We start from the raw sequence: 24,120 nt of genomic DNA, 5'->3' as shown, positions 1-24,120 counted from the left end.
TTTGGGTTGCCTTCACCAAAGAAAATTGATAGGATGAATTATGGAGAGAAAGGATTAAATATGATTTATTAATATATTATGAGAATAATATATTAAAGGAGAAATCATATTGTTTAATTAATATTAGTCAATAATTAATTGGTAATTAGTTTTGTGACTAAAAGAAATTAATTAAACTTAAGGGACTGGAATTGTAATTATAAGATAATTGCAAAATGGGCTATGGATTGTCTTAAATTAAGGAGTGGATGAATTCTATGGGGAAGCCCATAAGAAATCGTCCAAGGCCTTAATTAAAGGACTTCATGGGTTGCTTAGGGCTTAAGCATCCAAATTAGGGTTTCCTTGTTAGATAACCCTAATAGCCTCACTATATATATGACCCTTATGACCCGAAAACGTGGCTAAGATTTGTTCTAGGGTTTCACACGTTTTAGGGCAACCTCCATCCTCTATCCTCTTCATCCTCTTGGTTATGGTGTTTGTGAACCATTAGAGGAGTGACATTTGTGACTCTAAGCTTTCTAAAGTCAATACAAGAAGGATTTGGGATTGTTATTGCTACATAACAATCAAGGTAATATCTTAAACCTATTCTCATGTTAATATGATTACTTTTATGCTAGAATTAGGGTTTATAGTCTTGGATAACTTGCATGTATAATAGAGAAACCTAGATCCAAGCATTAGGGTTTGTATGAGCACATAGGATGTTCTTATGACTAAAACCCATCAGTGGTATCTAAGCCTGGTTGGTTTCTATTGTATTGATGCCTTGTTAATTTGTTCATGCTTGAAAAAATCGTTTTTTTTCCTCCTGCCTGATGTACTCGGCAAGTCCCATTGTGGACTCGGCGAGTAGGCCCCTACTCGGCGAGTCCATATGGGGACTCGGCGAGTTTAGCTGTCAGACAGGCGCATTTTCAGGATTCATACCTATTTTGACTTAGGATAATTGCTATAAATGTTTAAACTTAATAAAATTCGAATTTTGTTAATCCCTTATGATTATCCTTGTCAAAATAAAAGATTTTGGTCATCTAATTAGACAATTGTTACCTTATTTGATATATGTTAAGTTATGGAAATTATTTGATCATTATCTTGCAAGAATTTGAACAAGATCTAATTAGATAACCACCAATTATAGTTAATTGCCTTAATTGCCTTATTTGTTTAAATTTGAACCCAAAAGTTTTGTTGTTTTGAAATTTAAATAGTTAAAACCCAAATGTTTTGAAAAAGGTTTCAAAACATGTCCTCAAGTTTTGGAATTTAAATTTTGCATTAATAGTTTAATTTGATGTATATTTAAATTCTAAACCCTAATGTTTTGAAATGTTTCAAAACTTGCCCTCAAGTTTTGGAATTTAAAAAAGTTGATTAAATGTTTAATTAGGAATGTTAAATTCTAAAACCCTAGTATTGTTTTGAAAAGTTCAACTCACACCCTTATGGTTTTATTAATTAATTAAGGTGTATAATTAAAAGAGGTTTAATAAATCCATAATGTTTTTGGTTTAAAATTTAATTGAATTAAAAGTATAATTGTTAAATTTTACCACCTAATATTTTAAAAGTGTAAAATACACCCTATACTATATATATAACATTAAAAGTCTAACATTATATATATATATATATATATATATATATATATATATATATATATATATATATATGTATGAGTAAAAGTCACTCTTACCATTAGTAGGCCTCATTCACGAAGTTGGTCTATAAGGGGTGTTTAAGGAAATTGCCTATAAAATGGCGATTGAATGGGTATCCACTCTTACCCACCGCACTCTTGACTAGTGGAGGGTCGTTAGCCGAACGGGTAGGATAGGACGAAACCTTCCATTATAAGTATAATGAAATACAAAAGTAACTAAATGTTTTCAAATTCTCAATCATAGTTACTTAGGCAAAGTGAATTGATGCAATTCCATGAAATTACACTTTGTGCCCTTGCAAAGACGTTAGTGGAGTGTGTGTGGTTAACCAGCACACTAAATGGTTCTAAGCAAAGGTAGCAAAGGGTGACTCAATGTTTGTCATAGTTCGGTGGAGCGTGTGTGGTTTACCGGCACATCGAATAGGTGACTGTAACATGTGAGGACACCATGTAGTTTGCATGGTTATTCACACCCGCTTTGTGATCCTCGGCATCCCAGTCACAAACTAGAGGGGCATATCGAGATTTAAACATGCCATTGAAATGTTCAATGAATCTCAATGGATCTAGCAGCTTTCATAGATTTAAAACTTAAATTTCTTTTTCGTTTTTCATGGTGGAAATTAGTGAATCGTCATTCACTTACCTTCAAATGTTCTGCAATTTGGGTTACGGCATCCCTCTCCCGAGTTGTAGAATATTGTGTTGGGTCCTAGCCTTAGTATCTCATTTGGGTGATTTACTAAGGACTCAATCAATCAACTAACTTGAATTCATTTTCTCCCATTTTGTAGATGTCAAAGTTCGACAATTATGGTCTTCCCAAATCCCGTGGAACAAGCATTCCACATAAAGATGATATTCCACGATTCGATCGAGGAACCAGAGATCATACTTCACTTCCTCCTCCTCCTCCAATTATTCTCCCTAACCCACAAGTTCGAAGGCTTGAAAAGTTCAAGATCACTCAAGCCCTTTTGGCAAGTAAACATAAAGAAGGAAAGTCAGTGTGTGCACACGTCCTAGGGATGAAGTCACACATTGATAGGTTAAGAATGATGAGATCCGTTGTCTGTGAGGAGATGGCTGTTAATTGGGTTCTTCAGTCACTTCCTAACTCATATAGTGAGTTCGTAAGAGAGTACTATATGATAAACCGCGACATGACCCTTATAGATCTCACCTATATGCTTATTGCTACTGAATCAGCAATGGTTTGGCGTAATAGAAAAGCAAAGTTGATTGGTGAATCTGCCTTCAAGACCTCTATGGATATGGACAATGGCAACGAAAGACATGCTATGATCGAAAAGTTTGATCATAAGAGAAAGGCAATGTCTGAAGTAGTTCCATGTCATGTTCCAAAAGAATCAATTTGCTTTTATTGCCAAGAAAGGGCATTGGAGACGAAGCTACCCCATTTACCTAAGAGATCTAAAAGACGGGAGAGTCGAAACGTATGGCTCTAATATAGGTAAAATCCATTAACTAACTCTTTTAAGCTTCTATTCTAGATTCTTAATACATAATGTGATAAGATTACAATTGATGTTTTGTAGGATCGAAGAAAAGAAAGGAAACTTAAGGGAAGAAGTGAGCAAAATCTAACCGTGAAGGAATGGATTTCGATCGCATTTCTCGAAGATTAGATTCTTGAGCTACTACTTAGAGTTAGAATTAGATTTCTAAGAAAGATGTATTAGCAATGTTTTTCAATGAATTGCATTGTAAGGACAAATCTTTTCCGCAATAAAATAAATTTTGATTTTATATTATTTATTTATCCTTGCAATGGCGTATATGAAAAATTGATGTTTGAATGTTTCTGTTATTAGCAATAATGGATTTGGTTTTTATTATGTTATTTATGGAAAGTCGAGAATTTACCAAATAGGGAGAGTTTCTCATCGCCCAAGATTCAATTGGACAAAAACTTGGAATCATGCAACTTGGTTGCACGATGAATGAGAAATTTCATATTTAGAAATTAGACTAATTCATTGACAAAGTGTCAAGTGAAAGACTAGGAGATCGAGTACACAAAGTTGTGTGTTTATCAAGTCTACCATAAGAGTAACAAAGATATCCGTCATGATTTACTAAAGGTTTAGTAAATATGATTATACTTATAAGATTAAGTGTAATTATGAATTGATTCAAAAAGGTTAAATCAATAGCAGAACGAATAAGAAGAATGAAGTAGGTAGAAAGATAAAAGTTTCTCCATTCTAAGAAGAAGGGAGAGTACCTTTTATGCTTTATGATAGGTCTTAATGATTAAGAACCATATCTCAATTGATCCTCTAAGTGAGTGTTAGTACAGTTGTATGTTTAAGAAGAGGAATCAAGAATTGAAGAAATGGTTAAATCAAGAGGTCAATCGTACTTTGTTCCAAAACAAGTCTTAAAGTTAAGATTGTGACATTAAGTGATAAGTATTAAGAAGGTTTATAACATTCATCAAATATGGAAAAGTTGTGATGTCTTGGATAAGACAAAGACCAACTAGGACCAATTTATGAAGTGTTTTGATAAAAGCTACACTAACTCTTGCATATTTGTTTGTCAAGAAATGGTTATTGACAAGAGAATCTTATATGTCAAGGAGTCAGTAGGAGTCTTATTGGTCTTGAAAGGTTTCATGAACAAATCAAAATAGACCTTATCGATCATCACTAGCACACGAGTTGAGGTTTACAACCTATCGTGTTGACATTATTTTGTTTCTATGCCAATCCAATTGAGTTAATTATGCATGTGAGTCCTATGAGTTCTCTTTTGAATGCATTAAAAGGCAAGGACCTTGATCAATGGAAAGTACATTGATAAGAAAAGGTGAGCTGCTTAACTACTTGGAAGACATGGTGGGCAGCTGTGCTACCATAAGGCAAGAAATCGAGATTAAGAAAGTTTGATCCATATGAGTTTGAATTTTTCGTAAACTTTGGTTTTATAAAATTCACATGGATAGGAAAAAATATACCGTTTAAATCTAAGTGTCATAAGATTTCCTCCTTCATGAAAATGATTGTGAGGAAATGCTTTCACTGAGAAAGATTTTAAGAAGATAGTGATTGTAAAATTGCATTCTCGAATTCAATTATGGTTACGGTATCCCTTTCCATAATTTGAATTGTGAGTTTGGCAATTGTTTAGACACACATATGAACTATCTAAGGCAAAGGTGTATAAGTTTAAGAGGCCTTGATAAAAGATTATCAAAGCATTAAGTATTAGAAACATGGACTTAAGAAATTCAATAGGTATTGTCTTTCTGGAAGTTAAGATGTTTATGAATACATGTCGAAGCTAGTGGGAGCATAAGTGTTATGTTTTATAATAATCATCATGATAGTGGGAGCATAAATGTTATGATTGTATGATTATTAAGGCACGTATTGCAAGTTGGCAATATTAATTATAGAAAACAGGAGTTATACCTTGCAAAGTCGTAAAGGTTGTAAAGTTGTTTTGCTATAATTAAGAGAGAGAATATTATGCTTCATTTCAAATCTAAAGGTTTAGGTTGAGAAATGTTAATAAATTTAGTCAAAGGTACATAGTGTGTTCTTAAAATTTCGATTATGATTACGGCATTCCTCTTCACAATTTGAATTTTGAGAACATAGCAAATAAAACATTATGCGTCATGTCCCATACCCTTCGGGTATAGGATCGATTGCAAATGCTTTAATGTTTGACCATTCTAGAATTTTCCAAATGTCTAGCGCATTTCGAAGGAAAAGGGACTAGAATCGGTTTTGACTAAAATAATTAAACAACTATCAAAGGACAATCCAAAGTTCGACGAGGATCGGTTGCTTGTGAGTAGTTGGAAGCATGGTATTGAATGAACCATATCGACATTATTATGAATAGATAAGATTCTATTAAGGATATGTTGTCATATGGAAAATATGGAAATGTATCCATATTGGAATTTGAATATTGAAAAATCTATGACTAGATTAGAAACTTCTATGCAAAAGGATGTTCAAAGGAATGTACTTTGAGTGAGAGACATCATATCTATGGAATCGTCTTGTAACAATCTCCGATAGAGGACTTTGTAATATCATTGGCAATAGTCTTTGTGACTTTGGTGCAGTGATATTACGAAAGGATCATTGCATAAAATATTAGAATCTAGCATATTCTATAGGTGGCAAGAATTTGATATTCTTAAACTTATGAAAAAGGATTTGGAGTTATAAAATGAGAATGATTGGAAATGTATTCAATTTGATCTATTTCACAAAGTAAGAACAATAAGTAAACATTGTGTGCATGCTAGGAGCATGGGACAAGTGTAATAATTCAAGTAAGAAGTTGATTACCCGAAACGACAAATAATGAGTAATCGATATGGTGATAAATAAAAGGTGTTTTATTTATACTCAAAGGATTGAGGCCATATGGGATTAGTATTATTCTTGTGTTTCACATTTGCATGTTTTGACTTCCTGAATAATTTAATTGGTTAAGAACAGTTAAATTATTCGAACATGCCACAGTCGTTCATACGTTGGAAGTAGGTATGAATGAAGACTGTCGTGAATTGGTGTGTGGATTGTCTAAAGAGCATTAGACATAAGCAATTTTTTGCTGCAACGTTCATGAGTGCTTATGAATATGGATTTGAGCATTGGATTAAACCCATGCTCACTTGGATCACTCAATGAATTGTATCACGAGTGATTGGTGAGACGATAACATCTTATATTCTTGAAACCGAGATGTGTGAGTTGTATCTTGCAAATCGGTTGCACATTGATAATATGTAAACGCACTAGTAACTTGGTGTTATAAAACATATTATTGTGTGTGATTCGGTTAGTGAGTGAAAGAAAGCATTGTATCAAAGTTTATCCGTTCCTTTTGTTCAAAGTAGGATAAAAGCGATATCTTTGGGCCTCTCGATGATTTAAAGATGACAAACATAAATACTCAGCCGGGCTAGGGCTAATTTGATTTGTTCAATTAGTCAGTCGTCATAAATCGGAAGTCGAGATATAGTACAAAGAGAATGATTAGAAATCATGTCTTACGATATCTAGAATGGAGGAATATATGATCCCTTATCTAAAGAACACGCGAATCTAATAGGATCAGAGTTGACAGCGGCTTTGGAAAGCTACGATTGCAGATCAGGATTTGAAGTCATACGCTGAATAGTTATTAGACTTATCCAAGTGGGAGACTGTTGGATTAGTGTCTAAGTCCATAACTAATTTGGTATGTACTTGACCCAATGGTGCATGGTCCTTTTAGGTTGCCTTCACCAAAACAACTTGATAGGATGAATTATGGAGAGAAAGGATTAAATATGATTTATTAATATATTATGAGAATAATATATTAAAGGAGAAATCATATTGTTTAATTAATATTACTCAATAATTAATTGGTAATTAGTTTTGTGACTAAAAGAGACTAATTAAACTTAAGGGACTGGAATTGTAATTATAAGATAATTGCAATATGGGCTATGGATTGTCTTAAGATAAGGAGTGGACGAATTCTATGGGGAAGCCCATAAGAAATCGTCCAAGGCCTTAATTAAAGGACTCCATGGGTTGCTTAGGGCTTAAGCATCCAAATTAGGGTTTCCTTGTTAGATAACCTAATAGCCTCACTATATATATGAACCTTATGACCCAAAAACGTGGCTAAGCTTTGTTCTAGGGTTTCACACATTTTAGGGCAGCCTCCATCCTCTCTCATCTTCATCCTCTTGCTTATGGTGTTTGTGAACCATTAGAGGAGTGGCATTTGTGACTCTAAGCTTTCTAAAGTCAATACAAGAAGGATTTGGGATTGTTATTGCTACATAACAATCAAGGTAATATCTTAAACCTATTCTCATGTTAATACGATTACTTGTATGCTAGAATTAGGGTTTATAGTCTTGGATAACTTGCAGGTACAATAGAGAAACCTAGATCCAAGCATTAGGGTTTCTATGAGCACACATAGGATGTTCTTATGACTAAAACCCATCATTTTATCCACCAGTTGCAACAAAATAAACCTGATAAACCCTAATGAATCCAAAGATTAATTGAAGAGTGAAAACATAGAGACATGAAGAGCATGTTAATCATTCAGTTTGCTTACCTAAACATATTTATTGAAGTTTACATCGTATTTAGTTATTTTTCTATTTTAGTAATGGGCTAATTACCCTTTACTTTTATTTGGTGGAGACAAAACTTGATAATATGTGTTGATTTAAATAATATTAGATTATGTAGCTTGGTTATTACTTGTGTTTGGTAGATCGCACACCTAGCATGTTAATGTCATGATTTTTATTTCTTATCTACGAGTAATGTGTAGTTAGATGATCATTCCACTCACATTAACTTGATATTTAACTTTTTATAATAATTAAATTATTAGATATAAATATTGAACCAATCCCTAGGTTAGGTGATACGAATTGGTAACTTTGATTGTGTTAGAGAACATTAGATATCCATGCCATGTGCTTGATTGATTGTCTTGATCATAGATAAGAAATCATTCGATTATATCATTCATAGTTTGAATATATTTATTCAATGGTGTGTTGATTAATTGCATGATCGATGTATTAGTAGTTTAATAATTCATAGCACTATAAAATCCAAACAGGATAACTAGTCACATTAGAATTCGGTAACGAACTAAATAGGCCATTGCATTATTAAAGGAATCAAACACAGAAGAAAGGCGAGTCAAAGGTAACGGAAGCACCCTTCTATCTAGATCCAAATCGTTATAAGTTTTTTTCTTAGTTTAAGTAATCGTTGCTAATTCAATTTCTTTAAATTGATGATATAAGTTTCTGAACTTGTAAAATAAAAAATAAATAAATAAACCTACCTTTATAGAATTTTTATAGTTTAATTATAGCAAAATTGATAATTCCCTACGTCGAGCGTAGGTCATAGATATTATGTAGGGGTTTTATGACCTACACTAAGCGTAGGTTAAGCTATGTCGAGCGTAGGTGGGCTGCACCAAAACCCTAATCCTTTGGGTTGTAAGCCCTATTTAAAGGCTCTAACTCCTTAATGCACTTTCGATGTTCAACTTTCACCCTTCTAAACAATCACCTCGAAATCCTAGCCACTTTGTGAGAGTGTTGAGACCTTAAAGTGTTTTATGTGCATATTTGAAGGAAGTGTTTATTGGGGAAGCACTTGGGAGCTCCAAGACATGTAGATCTGAATTTTGCATCTCATAATTTACCTCCACAAGGTATAAAGTTTTTATCTTAATGATTTTTCATGTTACATCTATTTGCTCTTGAGATTTATGTGCTTTTGTCCCCATAACATTGGTCTATGTTAGTATGAGCTACTCCAGACCATTTGAGTGTCATTTCCAAATGTTGTTGGGATTGTAAATCCATAAAAATGAGAGCTTAGTCACTCTCATCCATCTATATATGAGTTCTTGGGAAAAGGTGGTATTATGGGCATAAGGTTTGGTTTTGTGCTATATTTGGCCACGCAAAGGGATAAACTCAGAGAATTTACCCAATAATACATCTATTAGATTCATATATGAGAGTTGGGAGGTTGGCCATTTGTATTAAGAGCTTAATATAAAAGTTTGGGCATCAGCGGAGCTACGCTAAGCGTAGCTTTCTTTACACTTAGAGTAGCATGGAAATCCCCTAGTTTTCATCTGGAGCTGTACGCCAAGTGTAGAGAAGTATGCTACACTGCGCGTAGGTATGTGGTACGCTAAATGTACCATCAGATTGTTGAATTTTTGACTAGTTTTGACTTTAGTTCAGCTGTGTTGGGTTTTAATCTTGGAAGGGAAAAAGGGCCTTTTATCCGAAGGAGGATTACCTATGAACCAAGACTCTTTGAGTGTTAGTCATTACCTTAATTGTTTATTAAGGTTTTATTGTCTATATCTTTAGTATGAGGAGTTTCAGTATCATCAACTAGGGTGTGTGGTTGACTTGTCTGCAAATTGAGGTGAGACTTCTCACTATACTCTCTACCCTTGTTGTAGTAACTATAAAAAATATATTTTGTGTAGTTATTCTACCCAGACTTTAAAAACATAATACAATCCTTTAACTAAGGGTATAATAACATAGATCTTGTTTAAAAATAATTTATACATATATATATATATATATATATATATATATATATATATATATATATAAGAACTTTTTTGGGGGATGGTGTAGTACCCCTATTACCCCATATAGCTCCGCCAATTCAGTTATTTACCTTAGGTAATTAACATCAGAGTAGAAGTAGTGTCAGCGACAAGAAGGTGTAATGTAGCAGATACGGTTGTGTGATTGGCGTGGTTGTTGACGTTGGGTAGAGGTGAGATATGAGTGTGTAATCTAGTTCAAACCTAGAAATAGAGAAGAGTGGAGATGGGGGAGGGTTATATAAGTGGGCAAAGAAGAGTAATAGAGTGTAAGAAAGGGAAACATAGTTGAAGAGGTTGTTGAACGAGATAGGGAATAGGGACTGGGTCAATGAATCCTAGCATCTTATCTTGATGTTTTTAACAGTTGACCTGATAAGATTCGATATTTTTTTAATGCATAGAGTGATTGTAAATATATCATTAAAGCCTTATACCACTTAATTTTAAGGGTTTTGATCAAATATGTATATATATATATATATATATATATATATATATATATATATATATATATATAGTTAAACTTGTACCATGTATACATTGTACTTACGTATATGTATAACATCTTGGTGACATAACCCTTATGATGTTTTTAACTTATGAATACTTGTTATATTGTCACAATCCATATTTTTCATATTTTATGTATATAGTATATATTTACACTTATTTGACCAAATATTAATAATCCTTGAACGACATGAATGTATAAATATATAGACAACCTTGCAAGATCTTTTAGCAAGTCTTAAATATCTATGTCTATATTTTCCACATACTACTATATCTAACATAGCAAGATAACACAAACAAACAAACAAACGACAAGATATTATTAATTCTCCCACAAATTCTTAAAACATAAAGAGTGGTCATAAAAACTCACCCTAATCGTGTGTGGCTATTTTGTTTGGGAAATTAAGAACCAACTCTCGAATCTCGAATTTTGATTGGGGTACTTCACAGAAAATATAAGCACACAAAGATGTAGATTAACATGTTAGAAACTTAGTAGGACATTTTTCACCACAAAAGGTCACCGGAGGTAGGTCGCCAGAGCTCCACATGCCACAGGCCACAGTGGTGTGTGGTTGGCAGTTTCGATGCATTTTTGGGTTGGTTTTCAACAGAAAATGAATGGGAACTCACCTAGGACTATTATGAAGAAGTAGGATGGTCGAGAGAGGGTCAAAGGTGGCTCTAATTGATCACAAAATGGGTGGCAAGTGGACTTTTTCCGGCAGTTGTATTCTTGATAGGAAAGGCCTTCGATTGGATTGTTTACGCGACGAGGAAATCACCAGCAATCAAAAATGTTTCCATTGGTGTTTTTAGGTTACTTGTTTACGAGAAGAAGGGAGGAGTAGGACTAGGGTGGTTGACAAGAGGCTTGTCAAAAATCTTTCCTTTCTGATGAGATAGGAACGAGAGAAAGTGAGATGAGGGAGCTACAGAGAGAACGAGATTTAGAGAGTGAAGAGCGAATTGTGTTTTTGTGATATCCAATTGTTTATGAGTTGATATTTTGCATGTACCACATGATCTTCAAAATGGATTGAGTTGTACGAAGTATATCTATGAAGATATTATAACATGTGCATGGGATTTATGTGAGTTGAAAAAGTGTAAGAGATATAGTGTGTACGTTAGATAAAGAGAATGTGAGATGGAGATTCGATTGTATGAAATCTATTGCACATGAGGGTTAAATATTGATTGCACTTGAATAGATTTTAGGAGATACAGAAATGTACTTTGGTGATTTTGCTTGGATATATGTACACATGCATGCACTATGCAAGTACTTGTGCATTAGTATACATAACTTCGATGTGCAAGTATTTGTGCATCGCACACGAGGATAGTGTAACATCCCACAAATAGGGATAAAATTTTTGTTTCTAAATTCATTTAAATCATATGATACTAATAACAAAATAGTCAAAAGTGTATAGTAACAATATGTTATTAGAGTACAAATACCCAAAATCTCAAAATGAAGGAACCATAGGGTGATACGGTGCAATCAGGTCGGGTCCTTCCCCTTTTAACTAGAAGTACCTAAAACATAAACTGAAAACTATAAGCACAAAACTTAGTGAGTTCCCCCCAAATACCACATATCATACAAACATACAACCAAGAATATATGGGTTCTTACAATCCCCTTCAGTCTACTTCAATCAGATACAATCAAGCATATTTGGATGCTTACAATCCCCTTTGGTGCATTTCAACTTGATACTATCAAGCATATCATGGTGCTTGCAATCTCCTTCGGTCTAATTCAACTGGATATCATGTCTGTTCCACCCCTAACACTACCACATAATATCATAAGTAAATAATCATAGAAATATCAACAAACAAAGGCATACTAGACACAAACAAAGGCATACCAGACAATTATCATAGAGACAATCATCTTACTACAAACATAAACTAGCGGGCCGACATTGGTGCCTCCAACCCACGGATACAGTGAAGGAAACTCACCTCAGACTGAAGGTATCAAATCGCACTCAGCGGGTGACTCACAAAATCCTCTCCCTTAGGCACAAGTACAATACCCAAATTAGAAATTAGGCTAATATTTTAACTCGAAAGCCCAAACCCTCATTCTTGACATAGGGAAAAAGGGTTTCTTCACTCTTGCCTCATTAGGCCTCCCTTTCACCAAGGCCCAAAATCATACAAGTCAAAAAGGCATCCAAGCCCAACTACAAGGCCTTTAAGGCCCAGTATGGCCCATGAGCACCCAAAATGGCCTTAAGCCTACAAATGTCTTGCTACCACAGTTGGGCAAGAGGCCTAGTCTTAAACAAGTCAAAAACCGGAGAAGAATCGAGCTAAAAAAGTCTCCTAAGTCCAAAGATAGCATACACGCGATGTACATGGCTCGTACACCCAACATACACTGATGATCCAGAATCACGGCACTAGCCCAGTACACGCAACGTACTCTAGAGTATGCTCGACGTACTAGCCAATCAGCCCAAACTTGAACCCATGACTTAATCCATTAAGCCTTAACGTCCAAAAATTAGATCCAAACTCATAATAGTGTTTTAAGCCATAAAGTTGCAAATTTTATGCTCTTGCATGACTTGGAGCCCAAACTATGAATTTATCCCTCTAACTCACTTAGGTGGTCACCAACTCATGCATGTTTGAGTATTAACCTTCAAGATATGGTTTTTCTAACTTCACACACTCCCAAGAGTCCAAAAGGAAAGCTTAATGGCGTTGAGTAGTTCATACTCCAAAATATCAAGTTATGGGTCCAAAAGATACTAAAATCTACCCTAAACCAGGATCTAAGCTTAAAATGAACAAGTTTCAGACTATACCTTCAATACATTAGAAATTATGCACAAACTCCGGTTCTACAAGCCCTTTCTTCTCCTTTGCTTCTTCTCAAACTTCCTTCTTCAAAACCATAAAAGTACACCCAAACACTCTATGTAAGCTCACAAATGCACTCAATATGGCTAGGGTTCGAGATTAGAATTAAAAAGGAAACGGAGGCTGAAAGGGAGATGCACTTGAAGAACTTAAGGACCTTAAATAGAGTGCAAACCCTAAACTTTAGGGTTTGCCTCTGGCTTGAGTACGCTTAGTGTACACATGGGTATGCCCAGTACACGTGGAGATCAACCCAATGATGTGGATGTAAGGATTACGTCATGCGTACCTAATGTACGCTCAGTGAACACACAAACCCTTCACCACCTTTCAATTGTATTAAGTAGATAAATATATTAATTTCATACCTGGTGAATCGGGCGCTACAATTCTCCCCCACTTGAATCAAACTTCATCCTCGAAGTTCGCTGTTGGAAATAACTTTGGGTAATGCTCCCTCATCTCGTGCTCTGGCTCCCATGTCCATTCTAAACCCTTACAGTGCTACCACTGCACCTTTATCAACTCATCACTGTTGTTCCTTAAGGTCTTCATGTTCCTGTCGAGGATCGCTACCGGTCTCTTAATGTAGTTCAGTTGGTCGTACACCTGAATATCCTCCAATGGAACCATTGTGGAATCATCAGCCAAGCACTTCACCAGCAGAGATACATGAAAAGTATTGTGAATTTGACTGAGTTCCTCCGAAAGGTCCAACTGATATACTACTCTGCCCACCCGAGGTACAACCCTAAAAGGATCGATATATCTGGGGCACAACTTGCCTCACTTCTTGAATCAGATGACACATTTCAAAGGTGTCACCTTTAGAAGAACCATATCCCAAACCTAAAAGTATAGATCTGGTCGAAGCTTGTAGGCATAACTCTTTCGTTGAATCGGGGTTGTCTGAAGTCTACCCCGAACCTGTTGAATCATCTCTATAGTCTTGAATACCACTTCGGCACTCCTCATAACTCGTTGACCGACCTCACCCCAGCTTCTCGGGGTTATTAATTTCCTCCCATGGAGCATCTCAAAATAAGGTTGATCGATGCAGGTATGATAAGTGTTGTTAAATTAAAATTCCGTTAACAAAATATATGTATCGCAACTACCGCCGAAATCGAGAACATATGCCACAAAATATCCTCCAACGTCTGTATAGTCCGCTCACTCTATCTGTCTGTCTGCAGGTAGAAGGCTATGCTAAAATGCAGACAGATACCCAACTCCTGGTGAAACCTCTTTCAAAACCTGGAAGTAAATCATACATCCCTATTTGAAACCACTTATCTGCCAACTTCTCTGCAAAGATACTCGCCTGTATCAAGATGAAATGCACACTCTTAGTCAACTGAACCACAATGACCCATATCGAATCCACCCCATGCGCCATCCGTGGAAACATCGCGATAGAGTCCATAGTAATCTCTTCCAAATTCCAAACGGGAATGTCTAATAGCTACACCTTGCCGTGAGGCCGCTGTTTTTCGGCCTTGATTTTCCTATAAGTCAAGCACCTTTTCACATACAAAGCTACATCCCGCTTCAGACAGACCCACTAATAATTAGGTCGGGGGTCTCTACACATCTTCGTCGCACCAAGATGAATAGAAAATCTAGATTTGTGTACATCTTCCATCAGAACCTGACGTGCACCTATCTAATAACGATCCCAAAATCTCTGATGGAGAGTTAATAAACCCCGACTATCATATTCGAAGGAAGCCACCTGACCCACTATACGCTCACTCTTTCGGTGCTCTTCCTTCATAGCATCTAACTGAGCCTCCCGAATCCGCTCCAAGAGTGGAGTAATAACTGTCATTCTCATACAGATATCCCTGATCAGAGCCACGACCTCCTTGCAGGTAATAACATCGGCCACCACATTGGCCTTCCCCGGATGGTAAAGGATCTCACAATCAAAATCCTTCACCACATCCAACCACCGACGCTGCCTCAAATTCATATTTAGTTGATCCATCAAGTACCTCAAGCTCTTTTGATCTGTGTAAATAGTACAACGGACCCCATAGAGGTAATATCGCCAAATCTTGAGGGTGAAAACCACAACCCCCAACTCCACATCATGCGTTGTATAATTCGCCTCATGAGGCTTTAGTTGCCTCAAGGCGTAAGCAATAACACCACCTCTCTGCATCAAAACCGCACCCAATCCCATGATAGACATGTCACAATAAACCACGAACTCCTCAACACCGCAGAGTTAAAATCGGTGCCTCGCACAGTCTCTGTCTCAAGGTCTCAAACATTGTTTGTTGCTTAGGTCCCCAGTGAAAAGTGGAATTCTTCTTTGTCAGTCGAGTCAATGGAACTGCTATCTTGGATAAATGTTCAATGAGTCTCCGGTAATAACCTCCCAACTCAAGGAAACTATGAATCTTAGATAGAGACCTCGAAACCTACGACCTCATAATGGCCTCGAACTTGGCCGGATCAACTAGAATACCTTTCTGGTTGACCAGGTACCCCAGAAACTGCACCTCGCACAACCATAACTTAGACTTGGAGAAATTCATGTACAACCTCTCTCTTCTTAGAGTCTCTAATACCTCCCTTGGGTTCTCCTCATGTTGCTATCGAGTCTTGGAATAGAACAGAATGTCGTTGATAAATATAATCACAGACCGATCCAACATTGGTCGGCACACGCGGTTCATGAGATCCATGATTGTGGTTGGAGCCATGGTAAGCCCAAAGGGAATCACCACGAACTCATAAAGATCATAATCAGTCTGGAAGGCCATCTTTTGCACATCATCCTCTCTGACCCTCATCTGATGATAACCCGAACAAAGATCAATCTTGGAAAACCAAGATGCATCCTCAAGTTGGTCAAACAAGTCATCAATCATCGGGAGTGGATAACAACTCTTCACAATTAACTTATTCTGCACCCGGTAATCAATACACATCCAACGTGACCCATCCTTCTTCTTCACAAACAAGATCGGCACAACCCAAGGCAAACTACTCGGTCAGATGAATCCATTGTCTAATTGCTCCTGCATTTGTGGCTATCAGAGCCGCACTAGGAACCAAGTCAATCTGGAACTCCACCTGCCTCTCCAGAGGCACTCTAGGAAAATCCTCCAGAAACACGTACGACTATTCTTAAACAATCGGTACATCTACAACTGATGCCTTGCCCTTCTCCTAGGTATCCATAACATAGGCGACGAAACTGGAACAACCCTGATGAAGATAACGTCTAGCCCTGTCTGCTGAACAGAGAGTCGGACCATGTTGAGCACCCTCATCGTGGATCACCAACTCAACCCCCCACTTGGGACTCGAACATGTACCAACTAAAGTCCACAATCAATCGTCACCCCATTGGGGCTCAAGCAATCCATCCCCACTATGACCTTGCACACGCGCAGGGAAATCGGAACAAAGTAAATCGAAAACCGATCACTAAATAACTCCAAGGTACATCCTCGGTAAACCCTCAACACACTCATTAGATGATCATCAACAATCTCAAGAAATGGGCATTCCAACTCTCCTGGAGCCTCGCCAAACCACTTGCTAACCACAGGTGACACAAAAGATCGGGTAGCCCCCGAATAAAAAAGGACCAATATCGAAATACCCATCACGAAGAACAAATCTAAACCACAATTAAACATATAAGCAAGACATATAACATAAATAGAAAAATAAGAAGAAAATACATACTAGTGACAACATCGGGTACTACACAAGCCTCCTTGACTGTTAGCTGAAATGCCCTGCTCAGAACCATTGGCATATCTGGCTTACCCTGATGGCCATTAGTGATCCTCAAAGTCACAGGAGCAGGCGCTACCATCAGACCTCCCGATGCTAAACTCCGACATTTGGTCTTCTAGTGGCCCCTCTGATTGCAATGGAAGAAAATCAGATCTAATTTTTGGGTGGTGGTGATAGTAGAAGTGCAATATTTGTTAAAGTGCCATGTCTTTCCATACTTGTAGCAGCCCGAACTACCCGCTCTACAAACCCATCATGCGACCTGCCGCATTTGCCACAACGGATTCGACCCTGCTAGCCCTTCGACCTAGAGTCAAAACCTTTGGGTTTCTTTGTTGAAACCCTAATTGTCTACCCATGATCCGCCTTCCTCTTCCCTGTGTGCTCCAAATCAATCTCTCGTTCCCACGCCCTGGATATCATGTTGTCCAGAGACGGGCAGGCAGAATAACTAACAAACTCCCTGATGTCAGATCTCAACATGTGATGGTATTTGGTCTTCCTCATCTCCTCATCTACCACATACTGTGGTACCAACAAAGCCCTCTCTAAACTTGGCGGTGATCTCCGCCACATTCTCGGTCGTTTGTCTCATCTCCAAAAACTCCATCGCTAACTGTTGCACCTCAACTAGGGGTGGGAATTGGTTCGGTTTATTGTTTTTTCGATTTCCTCGGCTTGAAATTTTTTTTTGTCCAATTCGAAAGCCAAACCAAATCGAATTCAAATTCTCTAGACCAAACCAAAAATTGAATTCTAATTCGGTTTGGTTCGGTTTGAAAGTCGAGGAACCCAAATATTAACCTAAAAAATTTTCAAACATAAATTAAAATGGTTTTAACATAAAATTTTAAAGTTACAAACAAAATATCTAAAGTTTCATACAAAATGATCCAAAGAATAACTAGATTAAAATGATATTTACTTTATAATTAATACTTTTATTTAACATAAAATATAAAATATATATTTTAATTAATTGATTTATGAAATTCGGTTTTTTCGGTTCAGTTTGCTTTAAACTTCATAAGACCGAAACTCGAACCAAAAACCTAATTCACCATTCGGTTTGCTCTCAAACCAAACGAAAAACTGAATTTGAATATGGTTCAGTCTGAAATCGATTTTGGTTCGATTTGGTTTTCAGGGTTTTCGGTTCTCGACCAAATAATTCCCACTCCTAACCTCAACAGTTGGTGCAAACTTTGCTCGAAATCGAGTCACAAAGTCTGGCCACATCATGGCCTTGTGGTTGGGGCTCCTAAAGTAAAGTCGACCTTCTCCCACTAATCATGGGCTTGCTCCCTCAAACATCCCCACATCAAACCACACCATCAACCCCTCTGGGCAGAAGCTCGTCATCTAAGAACACTTGATGTCAATTATCCATCGTCTGGCTACAATAGCATCCTTCACCCCGAAGAAATCTGATAACCCACTGATATGTGCATATTTAGTTCATATTAAATGTAGATTTTTATTCATTTATTATCTAAATTATTGCATTTCATGGACAAAAGGTACTTAAAAGTGTTTGAATTATGTTTTCAGTCCAACAGTGAAGCTCGGAAGCAAAAGGAAGCAGGAGAAGCGGTTAGGAGTTCGAGAATTGAACAAAGAAGAAAAAAACTAAAAACAACACCTACTTGGCGAGTAGGGTCGACTACTCGGCGAGTCCAAGCGAATATTCGATAAGATAAAGACTCGGAGACCCAGAGACTTATCGCATACGGGGATTGAGAAATGACACGACGAATCGACACCTGATTCGATGAGTCGTTTCGCATATATAAAGATAACTTCTCAGAACGATGAGAGGGAATTCTGGAACCATTCTAGAGAGGGTGGCTGCGATTTAAGAGTCATAAAAACCCTAGAGGACGACGATACACACTAGAATCCAATTCCGAAGAAGATTTGAGGCAAATTTCATCATTCTACTTAATCTTTTGTTTTTCATTATGGTTAAACAATTAGAATTTGTTTGTTTGCTGTTATTTACTTCAATCATGAGCTAAAACTCTTAAGCTTCTGTTTGGGGATACAAAATTGATACTATCTTTTGATTATTGGTAGGATTAATTTAAAGTTGGTGATTTTTGTTATTTTAGCTTGCTAAAGAACCTTGTGTGTGAATGATCATTAATTTTCTATTAATAGGAAGGTAATTGAATAGCATGAACATCTTTTGATTATCAACCTCATATGCTATGTGACCACTTTGTCATATGTCTAGGATTAATGAACATGAAACTAGAATTAATAAGAAAATTGAGTAAGTTCATATGTGAGCTTCTGTGATGACCATCAACAAGAAGTTAATTAAAGGACCAAATTAGTTAACTATTGCAAGTCTAAATTAGCCCGAATAATTAATCTAGTGAATTTAATTAAATTAGACAACTGATCACTATTTAAGTTGGTTTATTTGCTAAGGATTAGTGTAGTGAATGCGAATCTAATCACTTGAATCGGTAACCAACAAAAGAGTTAATCCATTGCACCATTACCTTGAAATCAACCATAGGATCAATTGAGTTGAACTAAATACAAGTTCCTTCCCATTATTGAATCTAGTTAATTCTTTGTTTTTCTAGTTTCTAGATTAAGTAATAGTTAGTAAGTTTCTAGTCTTGTAAAACTAGAGAAAACCCCTACTTATTAATTAGTTTAGATAAAATTAGTTTTTAGTTTTAACTTACCGTTCCTTGTGTTCGATACCCTACTTATTTAACTATACCACAACTGATAGGTCCAGTGTCTTTGTGTGTTTATTTTATAATTAAAAGTAGGTTTAAAACTAAGTGAGTTTGCACACATCAAGTTTTTGGCGCCGTTGCCGGGGAAGGGTTCTAAAATTAACGTTAAATTCTAACTTAATCGATCCTTAGTGTGTGATTTATCTTACACAAAGTTAATTAAAAGGTAATTTAGTAAGTAGTATAATTTTTAATAAAAATCCATTTTTAAAGTAACTAGAAAAGATTTTTTGTTTTTGACTTGAACTCGCCGAGTGCACTTGTGCCGACTCGGCGAGTACATCGCTGTTTACAGTTTCAATTTTTTATTTTATTTTTGATCTTTTTACGTGTTTTTTTGTTTTGTTTACAGTTGTTTCATGACCTGAGGATCTGATACACCTCTGGTTCCTCCTCTTGGACACCCGGAATCCGCACTAAGGAGGAGCAAAGGCAAAACCGTTGGAGAATCCGCTTCTTCAAAGAACTCGCCACTCAAAAACCTCAAGTCTATTTTCAGCAAGAAGAGGAGCAGCAAATCAGGAGCATCCAGTGCCTCTTTGACAATCGGAGACCGAATTCAAGATGACACCGATTACGAGACCGAGGAAGAAGAAGAACCCACTTACGAGCACGAATCCAAGTTTGAAGACGATTTAGCTATTGCTATGGCTAATATCGATGAAGTCCCTATGAGGGAATTGAAGAAGAGGATGCGCGATGACACCGGCCCGGGACTTGTGCAGCCCGCAATTCCCGCAACCGCTACTTTCGAGCTAAAGGGCTATATTCTCGCTCAACTCAAGGAGATTCCTTTTTATGGGAAAGACCACGAAGACGCCTACAAGCACTTGGATGAAGTAAATGATGTGGCTGACTACTTCAATGTACCAAATGTGCCTCGCGAGACCCAACTACTTCGCACGCTTCCAGTCACGTTCAAGGGTGCTGCAAAGGATTGGTTCATGTCGCTTCCTCCCGGATCGGTCACCACATGGGCCAAGATGAAAGAAGAATTCATAGACCACTTTTGCCCGCCTTCCAAAATAGCTAAGTTGAAGAAAGCCATCGCCAACTTCGAGTAACAACCCGGAGAATCTCTTTATGAAGCTTGGGAAAGGTACAAAGGTCTGCTTAGAAATTGCCCACACCATGACCTTAATAGCCAACAAGAGGTCTCCATTTTCTATGATGGATTCAATGTCACCACAAGGTAATTGCTCAATTCACAAGGCCCGCTCACGAAGAAGGTGCCCCCGGTAATCAAGGAGTTAATTGAAGAATTCTCTAAGCATTCTAGAGAATACCATAATCCAAGAAATGAAGGAATTCGGGGGGTAGTGAACTTGGAAAATGATAGCATGGCGGCGGTGATAGCTAAGCTCGATAGTCTAGATAGAAGGATGACAAAAATGGATCAAACAATCCATGCTATTCGAGTTGGATGTGAAAATTATAGAGGGCCCCATCTCACAAAGGATTGTGATTTGGATGAAAATGGAAACAAGAAGGCTCAAGTGTTTTACTCAAGTGGCGATAGATTCGACGAGAATTGGCGGAAACCGAAGAAGGAATGGCTCCCATACGAAGAATACAAGAAGGCTAAGGAGGAGAAATATAAGCAAGAGGAGAGGGGATTTTATCAAAAGGAAGAACCGGTAATGGAAAAGAAGGTCGATTTAGAAGAATTGTTCACTAGAATCATAGTCGCGTCCAAAAAGAGACACAATGATCACGATGCTGCAATACATGAGACCAGAAATATGATAAGGAATCAGCAGGCATCCATTCTCAACATTGAGAAACAACTGGGACAACTTGCACATCAAGTGAACGAAAGAAGACTGGGTCAACTTCCAAGTAACACCGAAAATAATCCATGAATGGAGAATGTGAGTATTGTGACTTCCAGCTATGAAGAAATTTTCACACATGCACAGAGGATCTCCAATAGGAAGACAGAAAAGGCAGAAGAGTCGGCTCCAGCTAAACCCGACCAGACTCGCCGAGTCTCTTTAATGGACTCGACGAGTCCATGCGCTAATGACAAAACGGTCATTCCCTTAAAGCTATATAATCCCCCTTTTCCATTCTCAATCAGAGCCATGCCTGTTGAAAAAGTTGAAGCTTATAGAGCTTTTATGGAGCATGTTAGAGCCCTACAAGTCAACGTGCCATTTGTAGAAACGATGCTTCAAACTCGCAAGTATTTTAACTTACTAAAGGGTCTCTTTGCTGCTAGGAAAGATTTAGCTGAAGTCGCGGAAATAATATTGAGTGAGTTACCCGAAAAGAAGGGTGATCCGGGGAGTGTCATAATTTTGTGCCAATTTGGAAATACATTTGTCACTCAAGCGTTGACCGACTCGGGTGCAAGCATCAACGTGATGCCTTTCTCTTTCTTCAAGAAGCTGAATTTACCGGAGCCAAGGCCGGTAAACATGAAGATCCATTTGGCAGACAAGACAACAATTCATCTAAGAGGCGTTTGTGAGGATCTTCTCATTAAAGTCGACAAGTTCATCTTTCCAGTAGACTTTGTGGTGCTTGATATGGAAGAAGACCCCAAAATTCCGATTATTTTGGGGAGGTCATTTTTAAACACTGCATGTGCTTTAATTGATGTATGTGAGTCTACAGTAACGTTAAGGGTAGGAGACGAGTCAGCAATATTTAGAGCTTTACCAGAGATCAAGCAAGAAGAGGAAGGAAAAGAAGAGATCTCATTTATCGATTTGGATGATGAGATGCTACAAAAAGAACTTGCACTTTTGCAAGAAGAAGATCCAAGAAGTTTTTACTACCTTCTGTAGGTAACGGAGATTTTGACAAAGACTTGGAGGAGATAGAAAAGCTGCTAAAAGGAGCCGACTTGGAAAACACAGTGGAAATGGTGAAATGTGATCCGACTCGCCGAGTCACTTTCCTAGACTCGACGAGTCCAGCTGAAATTACCAAAAACCTGGACGATTTAGATTTGCTGGTTGTTAGTTCTCTGCATGTGCTGGACATGGATGCTTTTCCTCATTCCTTAGAAGAACAAACAGCAGAAGGAGAAATGGATACTAAAGTTCAACACGTTCATATAGCATGTCTTGATGCAATCCCGCTTGAAGATAAGGTAAGCATTGAAAAAGAGGAGAAGGCAAGGGATAGGAGAGTTGACGCTGATCAACCATTCATTACCAAACCTAGAGCACGAACTTTCACAAAATATGAAGTAATTAAGTTTGAGGAAAAGGAGGTGCAAGAAAAGGTGCAAAAGAATGGGGTGAAAAAAAAGAGGAGAATGGAATTTCAAGTAGTTGAGGATAATGCTATAAGAAAGAAGAAAGAAGACTTAAAACGGGCTTACAAAAAGAAGATTCATGCTTACAAGACAAAGTACAAACCACAAAAGATTAGGCGTGCGTTCCCAATGCTGGAAGATGACGAGACGTAGATGGGAAGGAGTCCAGCTAACGACTCCTTAAAAAGAAGCGCTTGGCAGGAGGCAACCCGTTATTTAGAGTTTGCTTTCTTTTATCTTTTTAGTTTTGTTTGATTTTTTTTTTCGTTTTTAGTTTATTAATCTTCCAAATCACTAGACATGTTTGCTTTAGAGTGCGTATGGACTAAGTGTGGGGTGAAAGAAATTTTTTAATGGCAAAATGATTTAATTTTCTGAATTGTTTGCAAGAGACTCGCCGAGTCTGACCATGACTCGACGAGTCGATTCAGATTCGAGATGAGTTTAAAAATTGCGACCAGACTCGCCGATTCTGACCCTGACTCAACGAGTCGTTTTTATTTCCAGAAAAAAAAAATTAAAATTATATTTACAACCGGTAACTAGGGTTTTAACCTTAATGAAATCAGTTTTTTTCCCCTTCACTCGTCGTGCACCTCCATTCTTGCTCTCTCTCAAGCCTTCATCAACTTTTTCATCTTTCCTTCAAGTTTTTCAATTTCTATCACAAAAGGTACTAACTTTCTTCCTAATTTCTGTTAAAGGCATGATTTTTAGATGATCTAGGGTAACAATTTCATAGAATACCCGGTTTTGAAGTATAGTGAATTTCTAGGGTTTTTATTTTACATCAATTATGTTGTTTTGGATGGTCATTTCTCTTTAATACATCTTAGGAACATCCCTGGACAAAACCCTTGAAGTAATTTTGAGATTTCGTGGTTGAATTTTGACAGACTTGCTGACTGACTCACACAGTTCTTGCGACTCGCCGAGTCGTTCATGGACTCGATGAGTCTAGTCGGGGACCCAGGCGTGATCTATTTTGATGATTTCCTGTGTTTTTTGGGTTTTGTGCTCTTTGTTTTGTAGGGACAATGTTTCACAGGGGTCAAAGTTCCAGTGGACGCCAAGGA

General features: G+C 37.3%; 1 non-coding gene across 1 annotated transcript; it reads right to left on the bottom strand.

Annotated features, from left to right (window-relative positions):
• Nucleotides 1–20,807: 20,807 nt before the first annotated feature.
• On the bottom strand, nucleotides 20,808–20,914 carry LOC111902315 (small nucleolar RNA R71). Its single transcript, XR_002853736.1, has one exon. It is a non-coding gene; the product is annotated as a small nucleolar RNA R71 (small nucleolar RNA).
• Between the last annotated feature and the right edge of the window lie 3,206 nt (nucleotides 20,915–24,120).

The sequence above is a fragment of the Lactuca sativa genome, chromosome 1 (genome assembly GCF_002870075.4).
Source record: "Lactuca sativa cultivar Salinas chromosome 1, Lsat_Salinas_v11, whole genome shotgun sequence".
Classification (NCBI taxonomy): Eukaryota; Viridiplantae; Streptophyta; class Magnoliopsida; order Asterales; family Asteraceae; genus Lactuca; species Lactuca sativa.
The sequence above is the reverse complement of the archived record's forward strand: the minus strand, read 5'-3'. Positions and strand labels throughout refer to the sequence as shown.